We start from the raw sequence: 7,006 nt of genomic DNA, 5'->3' as shown, positions 1-7,006 counted from the left end.
AACGGTATAAGAACTTACTCCATCAGACCAGACCAGAATTGAACGTTTCCGTCGCAGCCTAGCGTTTGCTAGCTCTCTGGCAATTCACTGATCATCAGGGGCGGTATGTGAAGGGAAAAAGACAAGTTTGTGCATGTGTGTAAGTTGTATAGCGTATGTATGTGTAGAGAATGAAAGAGCCAGGAGAGTATTGTTTACAAATCTTTGCGAAATGAATGCTCATCGAGATAAAACACAACACAGTCGGAAAACAAGGGGTCTTAAGGGAAGTAGCTGATGATATGCTACCCAAAAACCCCAAGCATTATAAAATTTTACACAATCGAGAGACACTAATCAGAGATGTTTAAATCAATAAAAGATTAGTTCATGCCAAAATGGTTGTGCAAACAAGTTTATTCGACAGTACAGATACTGTAGAACCGACATCAGTCATATAACCCTAATCAAGAACGTCAAAGAAAAAGTTACAGTGAAGACATGACTCACACCATCTCTGTATTGCAGCGGTTCTCAACCTTATTTGGCTCGCGGAGCCCTTCCTAGTACATAATGTCTACGGCGGAGCCTCGTAGGCATATTTTTTATTTGTCCATCAAAGTTACTGATTTACTTTTCTAATTCAGAAACATTCATAATTATTATTTTTTTTCAAATTTACAGTTTTTTAATATTTTCCTCGAGCGGCCGCGGAGCACCGGTTGAGAACCGCTGCTGCATTGTAATCACATCAATTGCAATATCACATGAATTTGACGCATTACTTTTCATAAAAAAACAATTTATTATTATTATAACAATAATAACCAAGAATATGGAAAATGGCCACATCGCTGACATTGCAAAAAAAAGGAGAAAATGCAACTGCAAGCTATGCACAAATTCAATTTGTCATTATAACTTATTCCATAAAAACTTCAAATTGATGGAGATATTCGATACCGTATATTTGACGGGGGGAGGGGGCCTCAAAAGTAGCGAAGTCATTAAAAATAATAATAAAATGAAAAGAGGATCGACAAAAACGCTCCGTTTAGTTGCATTGTTCTAGAAAATAACAGTTTATTTTCAACCAGCAAGAATTTTAAAATTAGTTAAATTTTCCTTTTTATAGATATCAGTGCAATCTCGGAAAAGCTGAAATACGATATTTTCAAAATTACTACCATTTGCAGCAACAGCAGCATGGCATAGTCTCAAAATCCGCAGAAAAACCCATGCATATTAATAGATAATACTTTCATAATTGATAAAAACTTCCAGAATTATTGAAAGAAATATTTCGTGAATAAATAGATTTATATTTAATAATAAGAAAGTCATTTTGTATTTAATAAAAAAAAAAATTCAAGATCAGTGAAAATTCATATTTGGTGAAAAAAAAAAAGAATTAATGAAAATTCATAGTTAATAAAACAAAATTGATAAAAAATTCATAATTTATACAAGAAATGAATGATAATTCATAATTTATACAAGAAATGAATGATAATTCATAATTTATACAAGAAATAAATGATAATTCATAATTTATACAAGAAATAAATGATAATTCATAATATATACAAGAAATTAATGATAATTCATATTCAATTCATATTTGATCTCAGAATATATGAAATTCCCCAATAATATAGGGCCCTCCGTTTGAATCTGAGCCCTGGAATCCGTTAACCTTTTGCGGTCCTATGTAGAGGTGGAATCGACATCAGTAAAAACCAGCAGGGCCTACGTCATCGTTATATCAACCCTTTGCAATCATAGGAATATCCCTGAAAATTTTCTCGTTATCAAAACTCATAACCTATAACAATAACGCAATAGCTAGCACCCAAGGGCTTTTCTCATTACGGGGGGAGGCGCTATAAAGTACGAACTGTACCAACGAAGTAATTAGACTCTGGACTATACGACTCGCATTTAATCGGGCCCCTGTATTATTCGGTTTGGTGGATCATTCTCCGTAATAAAATGACGAAATATTTACTTTGTCAAAAGTGTAATCAATTTGTGCAATCATATGTACGAAATAAATGAAAACAAATTTTGTAAGAACTAAGCCGACTAAAGTGACTAATCACCCCCCGCATCTCCGTGATACCACTTAACTAATGAAGTAGGCATTCTTCAGATTTTCAGCAGCCGCAGCTACAAAATATCTGGGTTGTCTTCAATGCAATAACAAATGAGATTTTAAGGAGGAGAGGTATCTCGGCAATGCCGCTAAAAGCGTGTTTTCATACACTATATGGTATGTATGATTTTATGTTTCCTACAATTATATGCAAGACATAATAAAATATATCTTATAATGTGTAAAATATTTCTTGTCTTGGACAAGGTTTTCCTGTAATAATTTTTTTTTAATAAACAGTACATAATAAGCATTTATAAGTTAGTTGCTTGTACTTAGACGTCAGAAAATATGAATGAGAGTGGGTTTTGGTGTAAAAAAGATGGTATGGGTGGGAGTTAAAGGTGTGCATTTAGAGAACTCCAGCTTACCTGGGCCACCATTTCTTCACATTGGACCGAATAGTCCAGAGTCTATTGTACCGAAAAAAAAATCCCATGATCGCAAATAGTTAAGACGCCACTGTGTGAATCCAGATACCACAGTATGACTTGTTGGTTTTCGAGTTTCATGGATTTTTTTTTAGTCCGGTAATGTCTAAAATTTTGTAGACCCCAATCTTAGACCATCTGTTAATTTTTAAAAGTTGGAAATAGCATAAGGAAATGCAGTCATTGATGTTAGACAGCAAAAAGCCTTGTCTTAGTCAGAGGAATACAGAAAACGTTCCCCACTGAGGAATATAGCGAGAATGGAAATAAAAAAAATAAAAGCCAAATATACGCGTCGTCTACGTAGAAGAAAAGATTCTAGAAGCAATTGTGATTCTTAAGCCAACCAGAGTGCTTCATTTGAGACTTACTATCAACACACCATAAGTGAGCAGTGCTCCAGCCACGTGAAATATGATGCTCCGGTCGAAACTCACTGCACCCCAGAAAGACAGCGAAATAGCTTCTCTGTTGTCCAACGAGTCCAACATCATCAAAGCCATCTCAGATTTCCTTCTAGGTTCCACGGTGTCGAACCCCTTAGCGATGACGTTCTGGTAATAGAAGCGAGACGTTTCTTTGATGTCATCCATACAGATCGGTATCTTGGCAGAGCACAGTATTATTGCGGCGACTGGTATAACCGAGAAAACGACCATTTCTACGTTCTCGGCAGCAATGAAGAGATAGGTATCGAGCTTAGCGAATTCTTTGATAGACATCGACACCAGCAGGTAAGTCATCTCGAACAAGAACATTAGGTAATATATCATCGCCACGAACACCACGCTGGAGAATGTCCCTTCGATCTCGTTCGCGCAGCGGCGTAGTTTCTCCCAGGATTTCATGACAGCCGGCAACGAATTCGGGAAGCTCGCTTCCTTGAGGTTCTCGTCGACTTTCTCCAAACACTTCGAGACGAAGATGCAGAAGGTGCAGTAGAATAACGCCATGATTGCCGGGACGACTCTCTTGTAACTCATCGACTGGGAGACGGCGGCGAAAAAGACGAAACGTTTCCAACCATCGGAACAATTCAGGGATTGGTTGAACATTTCAGGTTTCAGATACTTATTCACAGGACCGTCCAGATCACTCACAGCTAGTGCCAGTGTGGAACCGTAGATCAGTGGCTCGATGAGAATGACGATCACGACGAAGACGATGCAAATGTGGAATCTACTACAATTGATATCGAACTGCTCAGATATTTCCTCCATTAACTTCAGGAGGGACTTGATTTGGTTTTTTCTATGATTAATCAAATGCCATATCAGCAATGGAGATAAAGCGTATATTATTTCTGCAATCGTGTCCAATAGTTCCGTACCGATCCATCCCGCGTAGATCCTGTAAGCGCATACGTACACGAACTGCACATGGAGCCATAGGACGTAGATTGCTTTCAACGTATAACAAGAAAGAGATTTATCAATTACTAAGATACTCGAGAGGGGAACCCCGTAAGAATCCTTATCGTACTCCATTGCCAAGGATCGTCTAATCAAGGATAGAATCAGAACGAAGACTCCATGGCTTATAACTACGTAAGTGGTCCCAATGGTCAACACACAAGTAATAAAAAAAAAAGTCCCAGGATCGATGGCCAATCGCAAATAAATGAGAAATGTATTTGTTTTTCCGCGAAGGGGAAATCCCGTTTATTGTATAAATGAGAAAAGAAAATATTTAAACTGGCTAATCAAATACTCATTGGAACCGAGTTACCAACTGGTTCCGATATCTCTGCGCAAGATAAATCCCATACCAAATCGATATCAGAGCCAGTCACGGTGAGGAGAGCTTCGAATTGAAAATCGATAACTTCAACCGATAAATGAATCTTGGTTTCCTATTGATAGCTCTAAATGAACGTTTTTGTGCGTTTCATCATGAAACGTAACTTGGATTTGTCTCGACATATGGGGGTAATATCGCGTGGTATTCACCAGACGCGTACCACGTACATGGAATTATACATACTAGGTAGAGCAGTTACTGACAGTCTTATCTCCAACTGCAATTAATTACATGCTTGAAAAGTTTCACTTCATGGTAGGAGAATGAAAAGCTGCATATGTCGTATTTGCTACCTTTCATTAGGAATGTTTTGGTCTCCAGGTCCATTAAGCTGTACCAGTATTCTTCAACCGGTGCCGGTCCGTATATTATTCCACAAAATTGTTAAAGCCACTATACATAATTAGCGAGCTGCGTTACTGTGGGGCAAGAGGAATGCTTTTGAAATTTTTATTTATGTGATTAAAAATCGCTCACACAGCGTCAGTAATCAAATAGAGCAATCGAATGGAAATTTATGCAGCGCTCTGTATCCCAAAAACTGCACTTGAGCCACGCATATACACTCAGGTGTACCTGTCCCGCCCCTAATGGCATACAGTTGTTTCTGAAGGTCCAAGTAGAGCCAGGAATCTACTCGGTGCAGATTGGTCAATTAATTTGCTTCAAATTTATATCTTAGTCATTACTATCTTCTGCGCTGTCTCCAGTTTTGCTTAGATTTGATGATTGCTGTCTCTTAGATTTGATGGAAACTAGTATATCGTCTACAAAAGCTTGTACGTTTACTCTCTCTTCTGTAGTTATTGTCAATTATTCATTTATGACTAGCAACCACAATATATCTCCCAATGAGGACCTGCATTATATTCTTGCTCTTCTTCTGTTTGTCCCTTCTTTATGGCTATATTCGATAAAAAATCGATAATATGTTCTGTCAGTCCCAGAGGAACTTCATTCTTGTGCAATAATTCACGTATACTTATCAATTTAACACTATTAAAGGCGTTCTTAACACCGAGAGCATCGAGAGCCCACGCATATAAAACTCTTTTTCACAAAAAGAAAAGAAAATGGAAGTCCAGCTACAAAACAGTTGTAATTTCTTATACCAAAAAATTACAGTCGGCCTTGCTTAAACGGATATCAACGGTTTCATTATACGATATCCGATTAAGCGGGGGTATTCGATTTATACGAGGAACAATTCATTCCATTTCGATGAAAGAAATCCCAATGAATTTTTTCATTCTCAAATGAAAGAATGTGAAATAATCATTATGAACCCCCATTGGCACTAAATTGCTGTTCGAGAGATGCTAATGGTGCTCCCTGTGGGTAGGCTGCGAACTTCAAGAAGACCTTTCCTTTTGAAGAAAATAAATGCCACCTCCGGGGAACCCCGTATAGCGAATTATATATGCCAGGATGGGCATTAGTACTTCTTAAGGGACAATTCAATTGCTGTTTAACACCATTAGTACAAGGAAGCAGTAATTTTTCTGGATATTAGGCTGAGGTGATATCGGGAAGAAAAGCCATCTCGTCTCCGCCGGGACTCGAACCCAGGCCCTCTTGCATACCGGGCAAGCATGCTACCATCTACACCACTGGAGACACGACCCTGCCTTCCTTATTTCACGCACTGTGTCGTGAGGCGCTGAAATAGAGACATTAGTAGCCTCTCTTAACTTCAGAAAATGGCCCCCAGGTGGGACGGTTTAGAGAGAGATAGATGGCTTTTTCTCAGCCCAAGATATCAAGGAAGCAGTTATATTTCTGGATATTAGGCTGAGGTGATCTCGGAAAGAAAAGTCATCTCGTCACCATTAGTACAGTTTGTGCATCGAAAGTTGATGAAGGATCATATTAATAAAGCTTTTGGAACAAATCAGATATGGAATAAATAAATAAATGAAAATTATATTGAATTTGAACACAATATCATATCATACCTAAGATTTTACTCTTTATTGCGATAGCTAGCGTCCTCTGTGGGCTCAACAGATATACTAAACAAATTAAAAAAAAAAAAAAAAACTGAAAATTTTGCAAATACACTGCTCAAAACAATTAGGGGAGCAAGCAAAAAAGTGAAGAAAACCGTGCGAGACAGCAACGTATTGGCATACAATGGATAGTACACGCGTATCAATGCGCAATACAGAAAAAAGACGCAAAAAAAATTTGGAATTAAGCTTTAATTCTTTGAAAATTTGGAAAAAACATGAAAAGATGATTTAGGGCAACAATTTGGTTACATGTAAACGATAAAAAAAAGTACTGTTTAGACATGATGCATGAGTTTTAATAGGGAGTGCGGTCTCCTCGAACAGCTAAGACTGCTGCACACCTGTTTGCCATGGATGCGATGAGGTTATCGATCAGACTTTGGAGAAAACTGTTCCACTCCTCAAGAAGTGCAATCTGCAAGTCTCGGACAGTAACAGGCGGCCTTGGTCGCGCAGCAATGCGTCGTCCGAGCATGTCCCAAACATGCTCGATTGGATTCAGGTCAGGAGAACACGCTGGCCATTCCATACGCTGTATTGTTTCAGCTTCAAGCATGTTCTCCACCAGACGAGCTCTATGCGGTCGGGCATTATCATCCTGGAAAACAAAGGAATCTCCAATGGCTCCA

This window comes from Pholcus phalangioides, unplaced genomic scaffold (assembly GCF_987345545.1).
Source record: "Pholcus phalangioides strain wild (caught in Gottingen) unplaced genomic scaffold, Ppha-v1.0 ptg000008l_1, whole genome shotgun sequence".
NCBI lineage: Eukaryota > Metazoa > Arthropoda > Arachnida > Araneae > Pholcidae > Pholcus > Pholcus phalangioides.
The sequence above is the reverse complement of the archived record's forward strand: the minus strand, read 5'-3'. Positions refer to the sequence as shown.